This window comes from Bactrocera dorsalis, chromosome 4 (genome assembly GCF_023373825.1).
Source record: "Bactrocera dorsalis isolate Fly_Bdor chromosome 4, ASM2337382v1, whole genome shotgun sequence".
In the NCBI taxonomy this organism is placed as follows: domain Eukaryota; kingdom Metazoa; phylum Arthropoda; class Insecta; order Diptera; family Tephritidae; genus Bactrocera; species Bactrocera dorsalis.
The window spans coordinates 72,218,631-72,241,261 of record NC_064306.1 but is presented as its reverse complement, the minus strand read 5'-3'; the positions used below and the strand labels follow the sequence as shown (position 1 = coordinate 72,241,261).

At 35.6% G+C, this 22,631-nt stretch overlaps 1 protein-coding gene across 2 annotated transcripts in view; it reads right to left on the bottom strand.

Annotated features, from left to right (window-relative positions):
• The window catches only part of LOC105225548 (eye-specific diacylglycerol kinase), a 198,359-nt gene that overhangs the window by 73,029 nt on the left and 102,699 nt on the right, over positions 1-22,631 (bottom strand). The gene's annotated exons all lie outside the window — the stretch shown is intronic.

The window sequence follows — 22,631 nt, the reverse complement described above, 5'->3', positions numbered from 1 at the left end:
GTTGATTTCTCACCATGTGCATAAAAGTAATGGATGTGATAAATAGAAATATTAGCTTCGCTGACACAGAAACATTAGCTGCGGAAAATAACGGGAATGTGGTTGATTTCAAGAGAAGAGGGAAGCAGAGAAAGGTGAATAGAGCAAAAGTTATTAAAAATAGAAACAAGCAATTATTGTTTTAACAAATTATAACTATAACAAAAAAATAGTTTCTACTACAGGAAATTGGACTAAATTTTGGCTTGGACTGAAGAATATCACAAATCTGATAATTTCGCAACAAAATAACAGTTATATTTCATTTTACCAGCAAATTTAGCGTGTATACAGCAGTAGCAGCTTTAACTATGATTAATACCATTATAACAACCGTTAGAAGTTTACCGCGCAACAATTTGCATATCTTGTGCTGCACGCTGGCTCCGAGCGAATCCGGCGGTATAGTTTTCAAAGTTCTGCGCAAAACTCCGCAGTACAAATTATGTGAAAATTCAAATGAAATTCAACCGACCGAGTAGCGAGAACCGCTGAAATCACCGACTGCACCACTACACACAAGCGCAGAGTTTGCATTTTAGCACCTTGCAGCGGTGCGAAAGTTTCCAGACCGAGGCGATTTAGGTGGCGATATGCACTGACTCAGCATTGTTGCTGTTGTTGTGCAAATGTTTTTGCTTTCTGCCATGCTAATATGCTGTAATAACTTATTGCGAGAATTCTAACACTTTTGCGACTTGACAACACAAAACACATTTTATCTGTACAAAATGCCGGGCCTTCGAGCTGCCGCCCGCCGGTGCGTCGGACGCACAGCTTATTGCAGCATTTCAAATTCAAAAAGTCAAGCTCGTGCTGCTAAAGGCATCCACTTGAATTTTGTGTGAGAAAGATTTGTGTGGAAGTCACTTTGGTATTTTTCCATTTTCATTTACTTCATTGCACTCTTCCCTGCTGACGGCCACTTACCACTTTGGTAATGCATGTACGGCTGTGTGCATGCATTTAAGCATACTGACGGACATTAAATGTTTATGTGACTGCATCTGCATATTTTTACTGCAATAATCTCAGAGTTAAGTGCCAAGACAATTTGGTGTTGCTACAAACTCGACAAACTTGCAGATCCCAAAAGTCATTCAAGCGTTGTGAAAGAAGCTTAGGTTCTGTCATTTATATGTACTTGTACATATGTATATACACTTTTAAGACACCTTGAAGGACGAATTGCTGCTTTATTTTTTATTTGCAAATTTTTCTGCCCATTCTTGGAAATGAAAAATACCTAAATCCTGAGCTGTAAAATCCCTAACAAACTCGAAGTAAAATAAATAAGCTGAAGCCTGTAAATCGGGCAGCTTATAATACAAATATGTAGATATGTAAATTTGTTTGTCTATTAACTAGCGTAAAGTGTACTCACATACAACAAAATCTTCTCCACTCCTTCAACATGCCGCTTGCTGGTCTTCACTGCCTTCATATCACTTATGCACAGCAGCATCAAAAAATGTTTAATCACAACTTTGTATTTACATTTACTGTTATTTTTACTAAAAGTGATTTTCATATGGCAAATATGACAACAAAAGGCCATAATGGTTCGACCTGCACTGCGTGTCCTTCGGAAAGTCAGTTAATTCTTATATGAGACTTTAGATATTTTTAGAAGTAAACGATGCAATAAAAATAAAAAACAAAATCTTTACAAATACGACATATTTCTATGATATTGTGGTGTAAAAATTCTCAATGGACGTGGTGTGTACTGATCTCTAAAAAAAGAGAAACGGGTTATTGACTTCGCTGACAGAAGTGAAATTAGGACTTTTTATGCATAACAAAGCAAACATTTACAGCTACAAATACAATTTCGCACTTTTTCAACTCGAAACTTGGTAGAATTCTGGTGCATATATAAAAAAAAAACTAACACCAACGTGGCAACTGACCACTTTACATGGCGTGGCGGTAACCCAGCAAGCAAAAAATCAAAAATTTTAAAAATATGTTACCCGATTTCACACATACATATATGTATACTCCACTCTCTGCAATATTATTGCCATAACTGTAAGGTAAGAAGATCAATATTTCACCATATTTAGAAAGAATATAATGGGTAGTCGAAGAAGTCTTTTCGTATTTGGTCGATCTATCGTTGAAAAAGTCTATGAAATTATGGAAAAGATTGACCGTCTCATAAGCAGCCATGACATCGCTAAAGAACTTAACATTCATCATTAAAGGGTTTTGAACCATTTAAAAAAGACTGGCTACAAAAACATTATGTTGAGTGTTTGGTGGGATTGTAAAGGAATCATCCACTATCAGCTGCTCCAGCATGCTCGAATGATTGATTCTACATGCTACTGTCAACAACTGATGAGATAGAAGCAAGCAAAACAACGGCCAGAACGAATCAACAGAAAGGGCTTCGTCTTCCATCAGGACAACGCTAGACCACATACATCTTTGATAATTCGGCAAAAACTAAGAAGATCTTACGAATAACATGGTGAGAATTAACCGTTTTGGGCAAATGTAACTTTAAACAAATAAATTTTTTTGATCAAAAAACCGAATCCTGCATACTTTATTTTTGAATTAATCAATTTAGACTGATTTTGGTATAAATTTGCAACCTGTAAATACTATTAAGACTAAAAATATTAGAAAATGTGTGCTTAGACGCTTTGATTTCTAGAAAGAGTTTAGAACTATTTTTTATTTTTTTTTCAAAATTTTGTAAACTAATCAAATTACATAATTGTCCGTACAATGCCGCAGGTTTATTGGGTACATGCCGTGCTCATGTTAAATACACACACACAAGCGCACAAGCAAATAAATGACGTTTCAACAATCATGCGTTTCAGTAGCTAACTGAGATTGGGTCATTTCACACCTAATTGATAAAATGAATTTATTTATAGCCAAATGGAAAAGTCAAATAAACACACACACACATTCTATATAGTATATACATACATATACATATGTGCATAGGTTTAGAAATATTACATAGGTAAACCGAATTACATTGAAAGAGCGTTCTCTGTTCTTCTGCTCCTGATCCACAGCATTTTGGCTGCTACTGCCTACCGCCTTTGGCAAGTAGCAAACTGAGAAATCACTGTGAAGCCTTCGCTACCGACCAGCTTTGCAGCCACCACTTTTATCACCTATTATGCGCGACTCACATGCACACACACACACATACTTATGTGTGCATTACTTTTTTCAATATTTTCGTTAAGTGTGATAATTTGTTATGTAAACCAAAACACATAACAATCTGGTAATTTGGTAGAACTTGTTATGAAGTCCACTTACAAAGTAAAAAACAACAACTGCAACAAGTACAAAAGAAGTGAAAATGAATAGTGCGCTTGTGTGTGTGTATGTGCAGTTGTGAGTATATTTCCGAAGTAGCCGCTAATCAAACGGTTTACTTATATACTCCACACATAACCATTCAAACACACACATACATACACATACTACTAGTACACCGAGATTATTTAGCAAATTTTGATGCTGATCGACAGCAGAGGCCAGACCTTGCGTTTATGATCCGAGCGGCTAGTCAGTTGGTGATACCTTCTCGTTGTGGCTGGTGGAAAGGCAGCTGGTATTCGAATGGAAGTAAAAAAGTGTTTTTGGAAAATTTCAAGTGTGTTAGGCAATTGCTGAACTTGGCAAGATGTCGGAATAGCTGAATGTATCCTTATGAAGGAAGTTCAAAACCACGGCTATGCCTCATCTAGTCAATTGCTGCGATTGTAGGCCAGCGTTCGGATAGTGTTTGCATAACAAAACCTCGAGTTGCGCTTACTGTTAATATGTGCTACTAATTTGTGTGCTCAATGTGTTTAGTGTTGCGTGACTCAGTCGCAGTGGTGAAATTTGAAATGTAATTGGGGCGATTAGCGCTTTCTGCGATCGCAGCGCTGAATTTTCAATGGGTGGAAAAAGAAATCTACATTCGGCTTACATAAGACTTGCTTGTTTTCTGTGGAATATGAGAAATTCCAAAACTTTGTAAAGCCTCGTCGGATTTTTGATAATCTACACCAGAGACACCTAGTTCCACAGACAAACTTAATAGGTTAGTATATATGTTATACCCCGAAAAGAATAAATTATATATGTCTTGAAGTTTGTAACACCTAGAAGGAAACGTCGGACAGTAGACTATATTTATGCATATATACTTACAAGTTATATATATATCGTCACTTAAAATACAAAACAACGTATCATATCGAAATCGAAAATCTGATATAATATCAGATATTGTATAATAACCATTATATAACCATTTCATAATCAGAACTCAAGTTACTATTCAATATGAGTATACGATAACCAATATATAACCATTTCATAACCACAACTCAAGTTACTTTTCAATATGAGTATACGATAACCAATATATAACCATTTCATAATCAGAACTCAAGTTACTTTTCAATATGAGTATCCGATAAATAACATATAACCATTTCATAACCAAAACTCAAATTCTGTTTTAATTTGAGTGGTTTCTATTATTTCTTTTTCCTTCGCCTGTAAACTTATGAAAAGTGATGTTACGTTATTTTGCATTTTAGGTGACGATATATCGCTCATTTGCTGCAAGACCGGCATAAGTCAAAAAAATCGATTCTCCAGAAAACGCGTTTAAAGTTTTCAACTGACTACAACCTTACACGGTGACTCCAACCTTACACCTCTTGTCAAGCGGAGTATATAAAAGGTATTCATATGAATTTTTCACTCAACATGAAGTATGATATAACGAACAATTCTGCAGCATTAACTCAAAAATCACTTTTTTGATTTATGCTGGTCTTGCAGCAATTGAGCGATCAGAGTGATGAGTTTGGTTGAAATGGGCATGTCCGTTATTTCGTTTGTTTCTTTGTCGGTCTGTTTGTATATTCGCGAACCAGTGTGTCAGTTTTTGAGATATCAATGTGCAACTTTGCCCATGTCCTTTCTCACTATAGGATATACAAACTGATCGATCAAAACAACGTTTTTATGTAGAAAAATTTTTGTTTGACAAATTATTTTCTCGAAAACTCTCCGATCAAAATCAAAATAGAGATCTTTATAGCATATATTTTTTAATTATAAAGTCACATTCGTTCGTATTGAATGTTGTTCATGCCAAAAAATAAGGTTAAGTTAGAAAGAAGAAGATTCCGTTGGATGTCAACATGTGGGACTTATAGTTGCGATGCAGACGAAGTTAACGTTTTTCTCTTGTTTTTTTTTATACATTCTGGATACTTTACCATTTCAAAATGGTGGGTCAGTGATCGCGCTAAGAAAAGTATCTCTCAGCTATAAACAGGCTAAGCCGCACAAGGGCTTACGAGATATTTATACATGCAATCTTCGTAGCACTTCATAAGAGATAAACGGATATTTTTGTGCCAGGTTTGTTCAGAGACGAACTATTTAAGCTTCCGATACACCAATATACCAACTTCGTTTATTTAACGTGTATTAAATCATTTCAAAAAGTTTCATAGATAATGTAATGATACTTAAAGTGTTTTTATTGACCGCTCAAATTGCTTTGTGGATTTAAATATATTATTGACTTAATTGATTATCAATATATTTGGAAAAATACCTCTTAGACAATAGAACTTTTAAGCTTCCCAAGACTTCAGTGATGTTTTTTCTCTTATTGAGGAACATGTAAATTCAATTTAAGAGTTCGAATATCCACACTTTTGGAAATATCATACAAAATCCCTATACATAAGCATCGTCAATTTACCACCGCCACTACAATAACCGCAAGAACCAGCTAAAATGTGTAGGTGAAACGAAAGAAGTGAGTAAGCCTCTCATGAAACAACAGGAAGTGTGCTTCGTCTACTGACTGACATCAAGCTTCATACCCTTCATGACAGAAGGTTTCACCCCACGTCAACTAAAGGCCAACAGTTTTCGGTGGCATATGCAACTTTTTGCCCAGCACACATAAGGAACTCATAACATGTCGTCGTGGCACCGGTCTCCTGACAAACCACTTATGGCCTGCATGCAACACATTGTGGCAAGTGGCAACACTTGCAAAAACAAATGAACACACAATTTGGGTATGTTGTGTCAAGTCTCATGTGGCACACTTGACATTGTGCCGCCGGCAAGCAGAGGTCAAACCGCTGTCAGCAGAAGAGCAAAAAGCGCAGAGCAGGAAATGTAGAACACGCACGTGCGACAGGCGGCGACAATCTACGACATATTTACAGTGAAAGCCTCGACATAATTGAATTTCTTGCCTTAGAATATCTAATTAAAGGAAAGGCTAATGCCAGCAACTAAAGCAAAGTAAGAGGAGGAGCGGTACTTTTCAAGGAAAAACTAAAATAAATGACAATTCTTGCAAAATAAATGTTGCTTTTGTGATCTTATTTTTCTCATTCCTCATGCAGAAATTACTCTTGCGGACAATGATGGAATTAGAGAGCAGCAGCATTTTAAAATTCACCACAAGCTATTAAAAAGTGGGCATTTGATATGAAATTTTGTTGCATTTGTGGCAACACGAGCGTGTGTGGCAAGCTGAGTGTTGACGATTGGAGCAAAGTGTCACATTTACGACACTCTTAATTGCATTCACTCTCACTGTGAGAGTGTGTGAGCGCTTGGGCGGGCGTGTGTATGCGAAGTGTCGCTTAGCTTGCCACTTCAGTGAGAAGCGTAAAAATTTCTACTTAAAATTTACTCTTAATGAAAAGCATAAAATTTGCAACTCAAATATGCCAACTGACATAACTTGACAAATTGAAATTTGCGCGCATAAAACTTGTTTACCAAATGCAATTTCGAAGCTCTATAAACGAAAAAAGACGCGGCGCGCCAGATACGCGAGTGCCTGCGTGTGATTGTATGTGTGTGTGTGTGTTTATGTTGCTCGCGGTTATAAACTTCCACTTCGCTTGCGCATTTTCAATATTTGCTGCACACACACTCACACACACCTCATCATCCGCCGATGTGTGGATGTGCGTGCGCTTCAAAGTAGCCATCAACATGAATCCGAAGCCATAAACGCAAATGAAATTGAAAATGAAAATGCACAAATCCGCACTGACGCAAATGCAGCATGGCCACACCACCACAACAACAACTGGCACTGCCCCTGCCACTGCTGCTGCCGCCGCTGCGACCGTTATCACCAAAATGCAGAATTTTGATTGTTTGCCACATTCAATATGCCAGCGAGCGGCTGACAAATGGCGAGCACGACTGCACATGCCGCGCATGAATAATCTCCATGCCGCTGTGCAGGCACGTGTGACCGTGTATGTGTGACGCTGTGAATGGAAAATGTGCTTTATTGCTGCCTAAAAGTGTGCTACACAAATGAAGGCATGATATGGGCACCCACACACACGCACGTGAGTGTGAAAGCTAAAATTTTGCAGCCGAAACTAATGAAAAACAATTAACTCGCTCGCACACACACACATATGCATTTGCACAAGAATGCCTCAATGTGTTGGATGCGGCATTCGAAGTGTGCGAAATCGATTTGCGAGAAAATTCATGAATTTTCGTCAAATACTCGTTGTAAGCGTTCACATTTTATCTTTGTATGTGTGAGTAGCTCGTTCAACATTTGTATTCGAGATTTTGAGGTACATTCAAAAGCATCGAATTTTCTAAATTTTACAACAGTTATACATACATACACATGTATGCAAGTGTGTATGCCCGCATATTCGTTTCAGGTTTCATTTAAGAGTTATCAAATGTTGTTTTTTTAAGCGCACACACAATCAATTTGCATATTTTTGAAATTACGATTACATCTGCTGTATAAATACCGAAATTAAAGAACAATGACTTGCGGCATTTGCAAATATGAAAATAACAAGTAAGAAAGAGCTAAGTTCGGGCATAACCGAACATTTCATACACTTGCAACTTATAAGAATTAAAGCCAGGGAAGTACCTTCAAGTATATAAGGCTTGTTAGTTATGTATATAGGATCTAGGGCGAGTTTTCATTCGATTTTATTCATTCTAAAGACAAATGTGCACCGTTTAAGAGAAACACGCGCTCATAATTTAATTAAGATAACTCACATATTGACCGATATATGCGATATAAAATCATCTGCAAGCTCAATAATCTTTATATTAGGTATATGGGGCTAAGAAAAGTAACGGCGCTATTCAACCCATTCTGGACACACAGACATACTACTATCAGCAAAGGATTCTCTCTGAATTTCAATTGTATACCTCACACATTGATATGATCGGTAAAAAGTCAACTATAAGTACTGGGTCCACATATTCAATACCCAGGGACTTAAACAGTTTTTGTTCGATTTACGAAAGTTTTAGTCAAATGAACTATTCGCGCAAAGTTTTATCCTTTCATTCATTTTTGATTTATGCAATGGAAAGTGAAAGCTTCAAATGGAATTTAAAATTGTGTTATATGGGAAGTGGGCGTGGCTGTAGTCCGATTTCACTAAATTTTACCTTGTATCATAGGAATATCCGCAGAATGTCATATACCGCATTTCGTTGAAATCGGTCGACTGGGTCTCGAGATATGTGTTTTCGCTTAAAAGTGGGCAGGGCCACGCCATTTGTTCAATTTTGATCCCGACTCCCTTAAGGGGAAGCCTCATTTAGAAGCTTAAAATCCCTTTAAAAAATATCTAAGAATATGTCTAAACAAGTAAGGAAGGGCTAAGTTCGGGTGTCACCGAACATTTTATACTCTCGCATGATAAAGGGATAATCGAGATTTCATTATCCGTCATTTACATATTTTTTTATTTTGCCGTAAAATTAATTACAAATAAATTCTGGGAGATTTACCGATATTTTCGGTGAAAAATTAGGTTAGGTTAGGTTATTTAGTGAGTTCTTCGTGTTCGATATCAGGGACCTTGAAAAGTTATAGTCCGATCACGACAATTTTTCCACAAGGGATACCTCAGCTCAAATACCGTATTTGTGTAAAGTTTTATTATATTGGAAGAAGGCGTGGTTGTAAACCGATTTCACCCATATTTCGTACATGTCATCAGGGTGTTAAGAAAATATTATATACCGAATTTCATTGAAATCGGTCGAGTAGTTCCTGAGATATGGTTTTTGGTCCATAAGTGGGCGACGCCACGCCCATTTTCAATTTTTAAAAAAAGTCTGGGTGCAGCTTCCTTCTGTCATTTCTTCCGTAAAATTTTGTGTTTCTGACGTTTTTTGTTAGTCGGTTGACGCACTTTTAGTGATTTTCAACATAACCTTTGTATGGGAGGTGGGCGTGGTTATTATCCGATTTCTTCCATTTTTGAATTGTATATGGAAATGCCTGAAGGAAACGATTATGTAGAGTTTGGTTGACATAGCTATAGTAGTTTCCGAGATATGTACAAAAAACTTAATAGGGGGCGGGGCCACGCCCACTTTTCCAAAAAAATTACTTCCAAATATGCTCCTCCCTAATGTGATCCTTTGTGCCAAATTTCACTTTAATATCTTTATTTATGGCTTAGTTATGACACTTTATAGGTTTTCGGTTTCCGCCATTTTGTGGGCGTGGCAGTGGACCGATTTTGCCCATCTTCGAACTTAACCTTCTTATGGAGCCAAGAAATGCGTGTACCAAGTTTCATTATGATATCTCAATTTTTACTCAAGTTACAGCTTGCACGGACGGACGGACAGACGGACGGACGGACAGACGGACGGACGGACGGACGGACGGACGGACAGACAGACATCCGGATTTCAACTCTACTCGTCACCCTGATCACTTTGGTATATATAACCCTATATCTGACTCTTTTAGTTTTAGGACTTACAAACAACCGTTATGTGAACAAAACTATAATACTCTCTTTAGCAACTTTGTTGCGAGAGTATAAAAATTATAGATTGAAATTCGAAATAGTGGCCGAGCGTCTAGCAGGTGTTTGATCATTTTGGCAGAAAGTGAAAACCTTGACGCGCGATTTCTCGGTTTTTCATTTTTACGATTTTTCTTAATCGTCGGGCAGGATAGAAAAAAAAACTAAAAATCGTTGGGAATCGGGGCAATTGACATAAAATTGACACAAACAACCGTAAGGTATACAAAACTATTATACCCTGTAGCAACACGTTGCTGGAGTATAACTATCTGGCATCAGCAGAATATTTTGCAAAACGTTGCATATCGCTTGTATTTTCAATAAATATTTTGGCTAAAATAAAACAAAAATTTGATTAGAGGAAAACATTCTGAATATGCGGCATAACTAAAATATTTCAAAGAGATCACAATGCATTAAATCTGGTATGCAAAAATGAACATTCGCGCGTTAAATTAAAAAAATAAGCTAGCACTAGCTTTCAAGTAAGCCTCGGATATAGCACGTTTCGAATAGTTTTCTCTTATTTTTAATTTTTAAAATTATTTTGTTATTTATTGTAAAAAGTTAAAATTTTGCTCATTCACTACACATACAAACATACATATGTAAAATAAATAAATCATAATTTTGTATTTTGTCAAAAGATGTCGTTGCAGTCGGTTATCTTCAGTCCTACCAATCACATTGTGTCATACCATATAATGTTGGAAAGGTGAGATCTTAAGTTTCATATAACCAAAATTAAATTCGGGGAAGTTGAAAAAAATTTGAGGCTGTTCAAAAATGAATGAAAATAATGAAGAAATTCGCTATATTTTGAATTTTTTTTATAAAAAAGGGAAGACTGCCACACAAGCCACCAATGAAATTTTGTGAAGTTTAGAGGGACGATGCTATATCAATTCGTGAAGGAACAACACGCTCGCTTCCATTCTGGAAATTTCGATTTACTGATGAAAGTTTTAAGCTGATGGAATAATGTCTATAACGGAGAAATGACAAAAAGTGGTCAACCAAAACGGTACATATTTGTAAATTTATTTATTATTATAAATATAAAAAAATAAGTTGAAGTTTGATTAGAAATACGAAAAGACTTTTTCGACTACCCAATATAATTAAAAAAATTCAGAAATATTTCGTTTTTTTAGGGTTTGGTTTACATTTTTAGCTTTTCTCTAACTCGAAGTTAAACTCAGGTGAAAATGATTATAGAATTAACAAATAATCCTTTAATATTGTCTTTATAGCTCTTCAATATAATTTTCAGCTAAAAGTCCGCAGATCATGAATAAATTTGGAAAATACTTAGCACAACCGCCTTTATGGTTCAATTTTTTTGTTTGGTAAGCAAAAAAGGAAAAACGTTTGAGGCGGTTACATCGAAGCTATTACGCTACATAAATTCCTTATAAGAACTTAATGCCGCTTGTTAGGTTTGTATGGCAGCTATATGCTATAGTGGTTCGAAGATGATAAAATGAGAAAACTGGATGAAAAAAGACATAAGCAAAATTTTAGATATATATCTCAAAAACTAAAAGACTAGAATGCTAATACACAAACAGACAGATAGATGAACATTACTGAATCGACTCAGGTCATTATGCTGATCATTTATATATTTATATACATTATAGGGTCTGCGACGTTAATTTAATATACCCTGTTGAGGATACAATTATTAACTGCTTCATAACCAAAAAAATTCAATAAATTCACTTCGCGTTTGAACTTTTTAAAATCTTTTTGTGCAAAATTCCAAAAAACGATGGCTTAGAATAATCGCTAAATGCGGATAACCTATAAGGAGTGTCTCCAAAATTATTGTCAACTTTGCCAATTTGAGAATGGTCAAATATTTTCTCTTTAATTTAATTAAGCGACCAATTGGCGAAACGTTTCAATAAATCATTTCTACACTTGTTCAGCGTTCATAAAGACAAAGGCCTAAATATCAAATGTCTGAATCAATAACCAAAACAAGCAATTAGCAGCCTGCTGCCTTGGAATTTCTTGCTCAAGTTTCACATTACATAGTTGTTGCGAATTTCAATTAAAATACCTATTATTTCATACACGTAGATAAGTTTGCGATTGCGTTTTGTTGCAGATAATGATGCACTTTGGGCACCTATGTACATACTCTTCATTTCGCATTGGAGAGCGCGGCGTATGCCAGGCAAATTTAATGAGACCGTAATGAGTATTCATTAAATTACACATGCATACTTTCACACTGAGCACACACACACACACACATGCTTTCATCACATGGGTGTGCAATAATTCGGAGAAGGCATTGCAACACGTACTTCACATACTTGAGTTCCGCACTGCAGCCGAATAATTATTTAAATATTACGTATACGCCAGGGAGCCAGCGCTGCCAGCTTGATTATTTACTAAAGACGAGTGACGCTGCAAGAGCATAATTGCACGTGCCACGCAAATGAAGTGGAAGGGTAAACAAAAGTAGGCTGGGGGCGTTAAGGAAGGATCATGTTGGCATACAGTATGCAGTCATATAACTAGGTACACGGCGCTGAGTGAAGGTAAAGACGAAGTGGAGAAGGTTTGAGTGGAAGAAGATTGTAAGGGCGTCTTATGTGTCATTCTGCTTGATTACCAACAAATGAGTGAAGAGTTTTCGTATATTCATAGTAATTAGTGTCGCCTTGAGTCTTGTATGCCAACAATTTTCAACAACTTTTCCATTTCCATTGCTTTAGAAATGTTGTTGTATATATTTCAACATTTCCTTTACACCACGCATTAGATTGCTTAATTACTGTTATTTAATTATTGCTAATAACATTTAGATACTGAGTAACTCAATAACTCGTCCTTGCAGGTGGGAGCGATGCTCTAACGTTCGCCTTAGGTGTTAAATGTTCAATTTACTCAGTCACGAATTGCTAGAAATAACTAAAAGTGAAGACGTTTCTTTGCAATCTCAGCGTTGCGTGGCCAAAGAGATTTTCTACCTCATAACTTTTCCTACTTGTAATCACGACTCCTCTTGGGCTTCATTGCACGTTTCGAAGGGCTTTTGTAATGTTCTTCAGGAAAAAATATGAGCCTCTGAGGAACCATATATTTTCGGTTGAGCACGTGCGCTTTTGAATTTGCCAACAGATAGTGAAAAAGGTGAAGAATGTGTACGATTGATGGACTCTGGTGGTCATCAATAATAGGGCTAGTAGTCTAGTGGCTGAAGATCAATATAAATGCGCTCAAAGCAGTCTGCCAAAAACAAATTAGCTGTTTTGTCAGAAGGCCAACAGAATTAGTGAAGAACGATAGTTCGTAAAATAAAAATTGAATAATAATAAGTTTAGTTCGCAAGTACCGTATTTAAAATTTTTAGCTCCACAATTGTAAGCCGCTAATGAAGTTGAGAAGTAGCCGCTCACGAATAAGAGGCTAACTACAACAGCATTCTCGTTTATAAAGGGGTTATAAAAATAGATTTAATACCGGCGGCTACACACACATTTTAGTGGCACATTTTTACTCCACAAAAACAAGAATAAATGTACACAACGACAACACTTAGAGACTTTACAACAACCACATGCATTCATATCTGTTTCTAGCACTTGCAGCTATCAACTGCTGCGCGTGAACGAAACACCTCGCATAAAACCAGCGAACATTTACGGCTTTGCACTCCGCCTTTGTGTCGAGATGACAAACGAGCGGCGATAAAAAATAGGAACTGAAGACACTTAAGTCGCTAACTACTTGACAACTTCAACTAAAAGCAGCTCTAGCGCCAGAACTGAGACAGCGACACGCTTTGGGTAGATGATGTGGCACAGAGTGAGCTTAGCGTTGGGGTTAAGTGCTGCCGCGGCGACTGTCGCTTATCGATGATGAAGCGATTGACAAAGTTTTGAACACGGCAGCGTAACGTTCTCAGTTATCCTGACACTATGGAGCAGAGCAGCGCTTACCGAGCACTTCAGCACATTTAATGCTTTTGTTACGACGCCACGAGATGCGTCGCGAAGCTCAGGGAATGACGTACAACTGGCGGCCAAGACAGGAGCTGGCAATGAGCTGAAGCAGAAAACGCTTTTTCAAATTTATATTGTGGCTTTATATTTAATTTAAAATTTAGTTGTTGAATATTGAAGTTGTGAAGGCGACTAAGATTAACAAAAAGCATTTCAGATGACAGAGGAACCCACAAATGCATTTAATCGCCTGAGTGAGGATCATAAAAAAGCAAAAAGGTAACAAAAAGAATAAATGAAAAATAGTAGTTAATATTAATATAGAAGAATGAAAAATGCCTTACAATATTCCAAAATCTATCAACCCTCAATTCTATTCAAGATAGCGAGCTACAAATAGACCTCGGTTTCTCACGACGCAGTAGTGCAAGCATCACGAAGTTTTATCCAGTTTAATAACTGCCAAGTCAGAAAAAAGGAGGCTGAGAAAAAAGACTATGTTTCTTGCCTTTCCTCGCAGAATTTTTGTCTATGTAATTAAATAAGGCTAAGAAGAAACCTACCGATGAAATCTTAATGGAAGTCTACTAAACATTCTTGTTAGTCTTTTTTTTTTATTTTTCTTTTCTTACATTTCTCACACACTATTATCCTTTTAGACACATTTTGACTTGCATAAATGACATATATATTCCAGAATAAATATGTGAAGTTTCGTTGTTGTTTTTTTGAAGCTCGCGAAAGCTGCATTTCTACACTTTGTTGTTCTGACAAGTTTCTTCGGAATGAAATGCACACTTTCCACCGCTTTGCTAGTGTCTGCATACTATACCAAATGCAGCTAAGTAAGTGAGGGTGGATAAGTGCGCAGCGTTTTTGAAGTTTTCCACCACTGCGAACGTCTTTGCCTTCAATACTCGGATCGTAAATTGGATATTCAACGTTTGTCTTGTGGCAGTTTTTTATTGCATTCTGCCAAGCGCGCTTCGGGCGAATTCATGATGAAATTCCCAAACACACCGACAGCACTTTTATTAGTGCTTTCGCTTTATGTGTCTGCGCTATGTGGAAAATGGCGCAGCGGATAACTGTGCATTCATGTTTCGAGATTGAGTGATTGGAAAAACATTAGCGACGATATCATAAAATCCAACAGAAGCTTAAAAGTCATGAGCCATAGAGTAAAAGAGCTGGAAATTTTCAATGGATTTACTTAAAGAGAAATGGTTAGCTGATTTGAGTGATTTTGTTAACAAATTTTCATTAACTGGTTGGTTTAGATTTTAGAAGACTTACTAACTGAGAAGAATAGAGAGGCACTGAGAATTTTATATACGAAGAGCGGGCAAAAGTAAGTTGATTATATGTCAGGTCTCTTAAGAACAGCCATAATTGTGATATGTTTTCACGAGTTTTGAAAAAAAGCCTTTATTTTGAAATTCACCAAAACTTCTTCTATATCCATAAGCTCCTTTCTCGGAGTGAATAATTGCATTTCACTTAGCAATGTGAGAATACTCACAAATATTGCTTGGAACCCAATTGAAGCCAAGTTGATAATCACTTCTTACGCATCTTGCTCTCATCAACACCAAATATTATGCTTAGCACTTCAATGCCTCAGTCACTTCGACAGTAATTGATGTGAGCGTAAGTTAGAGCGCATAAACCATTCTATATGTGCCACTTCTTGGCAAACTTTGGCAGGAAAAGAGTTTAAAAATACTGAATTTGGGTGTCATAATGAACGCTTGCTCAAAGTTTTCGTTGAAAAGTGGCGATAAAAACCGAAAAGTGTATTAAACTTCAAGCGCTGCTGCATTCGACGCTAACCACTTAATTGCAATCGGTGCAGCAGTGCGTATAAGTGACGCCACAAAATGCTGCTTTGACACAACCAATTTCACAGGTTTTAAACTTGCATTGAGTATGCTTTTTAAATTAGTCGATAACGTTAAAAAATTATTACACACAAACAAAAAAAAAAATAAAGTTTCATAAAAATATTGTGAAAGAGTAGCACAAAAGAACAACATTGGCAGCGACATTAATAAAATTAAAGCGACACCATGAAAATATCCGAACGCAACGAGGAATAACCGAATGAAGCGAAAAATTACACAAAAGTGAGGAAATAAACTCATTACGTTGCACACGCCGCACCCACACGAGCGGCGCGGAGGAGGCGGCTGAGAAGGTCCTTGATGACAGCGTCAGCAGCAGTGCACATTCCTGTCGGCTGCCAAGGAGCGACGTGCGCTGTTGAACATCCTCGTGCCGGCGTGCTGACAACTGGACACACACGCACACGGGCGTAGGTGAATGAATGTGTTTAAAGAGTAAATTCAATTTTATGAAGTGGTAAATTTAAATTGCATCGCCGCAGTGCACGGAGTGCTTCGGTCAGCAGTCGACGGCGCAAGCAATGGAGAGATATTGGAAACGGAGAAGAGAATTTCAAGTGACCGCTGCGTCTGAATGGATAAAGTGTAATTCAGATCACGTTTGCCTCTTAAATAAAAAACCACCGAATGGACTATCGAAATTGGGTGCGAGTTCAACGCTCACAGCGGGGCTGGCGTTGGCGGGCGCTCCACCGGTGAGGCATAACAAATTAATTGCGCGGCCAGTTTGCGCTGCGCGTAATGTGTTTGCGGCAAGGACTACATTAAAAATTATTTAAATTGGCATGCTGCGCGTCAACAAAGTAAGGTAACTCGCTGCGGCAAAATACTTTAAGCGCTGCGCTTGAACATTGCTTCTGCAGTTTCCATTTGGAAAATATTCTTGCGCAAACATTTTTTACCATGAACACACCCATTACATATAAGTGCTCCCCTTAGCTGATACAAGAGTGTCTTGTAGGCTAATGCTGCGACACTTATGCATATACATATGTATGTGTAATGGCATGCGTGTATAAATTATCCAGCAGCCACTTGCTGCTGTCATGGAAGGCATTTTATAGCTCCGTAAAGTAATCTACCACTCAAGCTGGCATTGCCTCCATCCAGCTTTCTGCCAAAAACAATAATAATAATTCAGAATTTTAATAATTCATCATTTCACTCGGATCCGGTTACCTTTGTATATATGTACATATGTATGCATAAGCTCGTTGAAGACAGTTTTCTCATTAAAAATGTATTTGCCACAAAATGGAAGAAAAGCATGTGCATAAATTTGTACATATGTGAATACATAAATGTATGTTTGTATATATGTGTGTTTATTTGTTTGTGTGTATAGGTGTAATAGGTTAGTTGCGCATTTGCTTGCCGTCACAAAATTTGAGTTGTGTAAAATATGTGTAATTTGTGTGCCCACCTGTGGTTCTAACATCGTGTGATGTCAGATATTTGTATATACGTGTGTGAGGGGAATTAAAAATGCGGTTTACCGTGTCACTTTTACCAATTTTCTGAGTATATGTATTTAGGCATAAAATATTTAAGTAAGCACAAATTCCTTACTTAGTCCGTAAGAGTTTTGATGCATCTTGTTTTCGCAGAAACAGTTATATTTTTCAAGATACAGCGGTGTGCAAAAAGTTTAGCTAAAATTTGTTTGATCTTTACAACTTTTTTTTTAGTATTCCATGTATGTTTTTTTAGTTTTTAAAATAACCAAAATTGTAATTAATTTTACATTTTAATTTTAATTTTGTTTTATTTTAAATTTTAATAATTAATAATTAGAAATATATAATTTAAATTTTGATTTGCATAGTAATTAAAATTCTTCTTTAATTAATTTTAATTTGAATATTAATTTTAAATAATTTTTTATTTTTAATTAATTTTAATATAAAGGTTAATTTGAAATTAAATTTTTAATTAATTTTAATGAGAATGTTTGATTTTAATTAATTTTAATTTGAATATTAATTTTAAATTATATTTTTATTTTTAATTAATTTTAATATAAAGGCTAATTTTAAATTAAATTTTTAATTTTAATTTAAATGTTAATTTTAAATAAAACTTTTAGTTTTAACTAATTTTAATTTGAATGTTAATTTGAAAATATATTTTTATTTTTAATTAATTTTACTATAAAGCTTAATTTTAAATAAAATTTATATAAAAAAAAGAATCAATTTTAATTTAAATATTAATTTTAAATTAAATTTTTAATTTTAATTTGAACGTTAATTTTAAGTAAGATTTTTAATTTTAATTAATTTTAATTTTAAATTAAATTTTTAAAATTAATTAATTTTTAATTTCATCTCCGGTTTGATTTATAATTTATTTTAATTTTTATTTCAATTTAAGTTTTAATTGGTCTAATTATTTATTTCTAACATATTATTAAAAACTACCAATATTTACCACAATCAAATCAGCTAATTCATAATATGTCGCACATGACTGTAGACAAGCATATTTACTTTAATTAAAAAGGTAAACCAAAGTAAATTTTAATCTACTTCTTAGAAATGTATGTCGTTTCCTGAGCTGACTTGAAATGAAGTATTAAGCCTTGAAGCCTATTAAGGAATATTCTCCTACTGAACTTTGGCATATGCTCTTATGTACCTTACTTTATGCCCAAATTAATAATAGCATAATATTACAGCATTTCTTAATCTAATGATATTGCAAAAGTGAAGTCTCTGTACTTATATGTATACATATGTATATGTATAATTGTATATGTGTATACTTTTATATATGAAAAATACTATTTATATTTGAATTATTTAAATAAATTGTATCTACATAAGGACTTAAGTTTGGCATGCTTTAATTTTCTCCAAGTGGTACCAAGAAACGGTAGATCTTAAAAAAAGTATTGATAAACTTATCGTTCCAATGAAGATAACGAAAAAAACATTTTTCCACATATCGTTTTTTTAATCATGTTTTGAACATATTCACTGACTCTAAGCTTTCTTTGTATATCTGAACGGACATGATTATTACGAATGATCAATTTAAAAAAATCCTCAAATAATTTTAGAAGATGTTACTGAGTGTAAATACGTATACTATGTTTTAACGGCAACTGCAACAATTCACGGCACTAAATTTAAACTCTTATCCAGCAAAGTCGGTAAGATAGACATGGATTTGAAAAAGTGCACAACTTATATTGAAAATGCAGTTTTTTACTTTCACACAGGCTTATTTCATTGCACTCTACAGGTCCTGATAGACTTTATAATGGCATTACTACATTCATAGTGTAATAACACTTTTGGGAGGACAGCTCTCATGAGCACTTCGAAGCATCATGGCTTTTGTGGAAAGAAGTTAGATTTCCATTTCGAAATTTCAGACAGTGAAATACACACACACATACACGTAAATACATGCACACATATATGCAAATGAGCGGTTTTATAATTGCACACACCGTCATCAAACGGTAGATTTCATTTACCGCCACTGAGGCGTAGCAAAGAGAGAACGAAAGGGTGCGGAGGAGGCGCTGGAACTTTTATTATTGTTGCTAAAAGTATCCGTTACAGGATATGACAATGCCGGAATAAATATTTACATAGAATTGGTAGTAAATACGAAAAGTTGCCAACAAATTAAATCAATATTTGGACAACAATGTCGCTCGCCGGTTGTAAATGGCGGAGAAAGTTTTCCTTCCACAGCAAATGCGACGACAAAGTGAACAACAACAACCGTGCAGGCGCAACAAGGCGCTTTGTAACAATGAAAATGGCGGGAGTGAAACGGAGCGCACGCACAATCGGATGGATGGAGAGCTTCGGGTGGAAAGTGACAAACTTTTTACACCTAACTCACGCTGCGCACTGAAGAGGTGAGTGCGATACGGACAGAGTTGAAGTTATGGTTCGGTAAAAATAAATGCTTTTAGGTTAGGAGTTTACTGGCAATTAATTATGGAACTCTAATAAAATTAGTTTCGACCGCAAAATTGCAGGAATTTAATTGAATTTTAAATATGCGAGAAAAAATAAATAAAAAATAAATGTTGGCTAACAACTACCGCCGCTAGGGAGCAAAAGTATTACGTACATAGACTAAGCAGATCCAGTCCAGTTAATGTGGCAAATATAAAATAAGCATATATATACATAATATGTATATGTATATACTGTATGTTATATAAATATTTATTGAAAATACAAAGTATTAAAACGAAATTTTTCACTGCTGAATGTAAAAGAAATATAATTTAAAAAAAAAAATGAAAAAACTAATACATCAAAAACACAAAGTATTTTTTTTATTTTTTTTATAAAATTTTTTCAAAATTTTAAATTCAAAGTCCACATTTTAACTGAATTATTTTATTCCTCACCATCTTAGCGAAACCACAGTTTCTCAAAAATGCATTAGCGCAAATCCAAAATGGCGAAAATAGCAATAAAACTCACTAAATTGTTGCCATTAGTAAAGCTCTCGTTTGTGGCTAAGAGTTCATTGAAAAGTTTGCTAGTTTTGTAATTAGTTTGAACGCTTGGCGGCGTGGATTTCGTGTATTTTAACACACACACACACGCACATGCTCATACAATTATTGAATATGTACATAAATATAAACACGTGTATACAAATGCATGTGGCATAAACTAGTTTCGCCAGCAAAATGAAAATTTACCGGAAAATTCACCGTTAGTTATTTGTTGTTGTTTTAGTGGGGGTGAAATGTAGAACGTTGGCGTTAAAAGCAATTATTCGCAATTACCCACACCCAGTGGTGAATCGCACGACTTCACGTTGTCGCAGGACTAAACCGCGCTTAATACGCAACACGCTTCCTTCTAAGTAGTTAAAAGCAGAAGTGCTAACCAACATGTTAAAAGCTCTCGCTGTCATTAACTTAATTACACACTCGCAAAACTATTATTTTCAAACAAATTCAGGGAAGCATTCCTATGCTTCCAACAACATTTGTTGCTCCTTTTATTTTGTGCAGCAATTTTCCCCTCTTTGATTTTATCCTCCTTTGCTTTTCACATTTTCAAATCCATTCTATGCTGCTAAGTGTCAGAGTGGAAGCTAATTTGCGGTTTCACCATGAATATTAGTTCCGATTCGGTTAGTAGTTGTTGCTGCTTTTGTTGGCAACCACAAACCTCGACGAGTTGAAACTATTGTGGATAATATTAAACCAATATTTATGTTTTATATACGTACAGATATACATTCATATGTTTGTCTTAATATACGCAGGAGCGATGGTAAAACTGAATTATGCAATAAAGGAGTGTGATTTTACGTACTTGTGGCATAGCTTTTATTATCTGAAGCATTAAATAGATTATCAATTTGAGAGCAAGTATATACTTTAACTTTATTTGACTGAAACCTCATACTTATACGTTTGGAAAGAGAACTCATACAATTTGGAGGAAATTAACAAGAGACTTCACTGTTTTTAAAAAGTTAGAAGTTAGACTTTCAAGATGAAACCCATCAGAAATGAAGAAAAATAGAAAACGGGCGATCTGAGGTTGGCCACCACAGGCACGCTTGCAGAAGTCCAGATGCTGAACCAAATTTTCGGCGGTTTTTAATCATAAATCGGATACTGCTGCAATTTCACGTTCGATATTTGTTCGAAGTTCATCAACCGTCGCTGGCTTGTTGGCATAGCTCATAGACTTGACGTAATCGTACAGGAAATAGTCTAACGGTGTCAAATCGCACGATCGGGGCGCCCAATTACTGGGCCATTTCGAAAGATAACTTCTTCTTCTTCCACCAAATTTGGTTTTCAATAAATCGGTTGTGACTTGTGGCGCCGTCGTGTTGGAACCACATATTGTCCACGTCCATATCATCCAATTCGGGTCAAAAAGTAAGACGTACCGGTCTTGACCATCACTGAAGAAGTACGGCCCAATGACGCCGCCGGCACCAAATTGTAATTTTTTCGGGATACAATGGTGCCTTTTAGAGAACGTACAAATGTACTTTCACAGGAATAAGGAATTTCATTGATATCCCAAACTATTTTATTTAAAGCGTTCTTATTGAAAAACCCGCTCTTAAAGTTGATTCCGCTGACTCCGAATTCTAGTAGTAAATTTTTAAAATGTTGACTCGTTGTTGGATCATATGTCTTTCCATGATGAAATGGCAAACCTTGCTGAAGAGAAATGTCAAAAGAGCGAGAACAAATATGTCGGTCTACTTTTATAGCGTCCCTATTGAAAACCCCTTATTGCTTTTGCTTACAGACTGGCTTGACATAACCTCAAAATTTATGGGAAATATTTTGGGTTTTTTTTATTTTTGTCTTGTACGAATAATTCTTTTCTGTCACGAAATTCTGTATAAATTTATTTTTTTTTGTGTACCTAACACACTGTATTTTTATTTAGTTTTTCTCCTTATACTTTATATAGTATATATACTTTACTATGGTAAATTTTCTTAGAAAATGCAAAAAAACCCATAAAAAGAAAAATCAGAAAGTATTTGGAAATCTTTCTATTATTAAGAGCGCGAGTTAGGTAAATCATACAAAAAATAAAATTCTTAATTGTTCTGTTTACATTGTGCCAAAAAAGCACCCGGAAATTGTAAATAAAACGCAAAATATTTAATTATCCATAAATATTTATTTCGTCCCCTTCTAGGTAATCCTCACCTGATGTAATACACTATAAGTATAAGCCAACAATTTTTTCAGTCCTCGAAACACTTTTTACAAGCTCTTTTTGGGATAGTCTTCAGCTCCTTCAAAGAATTTTGTTTTATTTCTTCGATCGAGGGCAAACGGATTCCATTCGAATGAGTGTGTTTTGACTTGTTTGCATGCCATG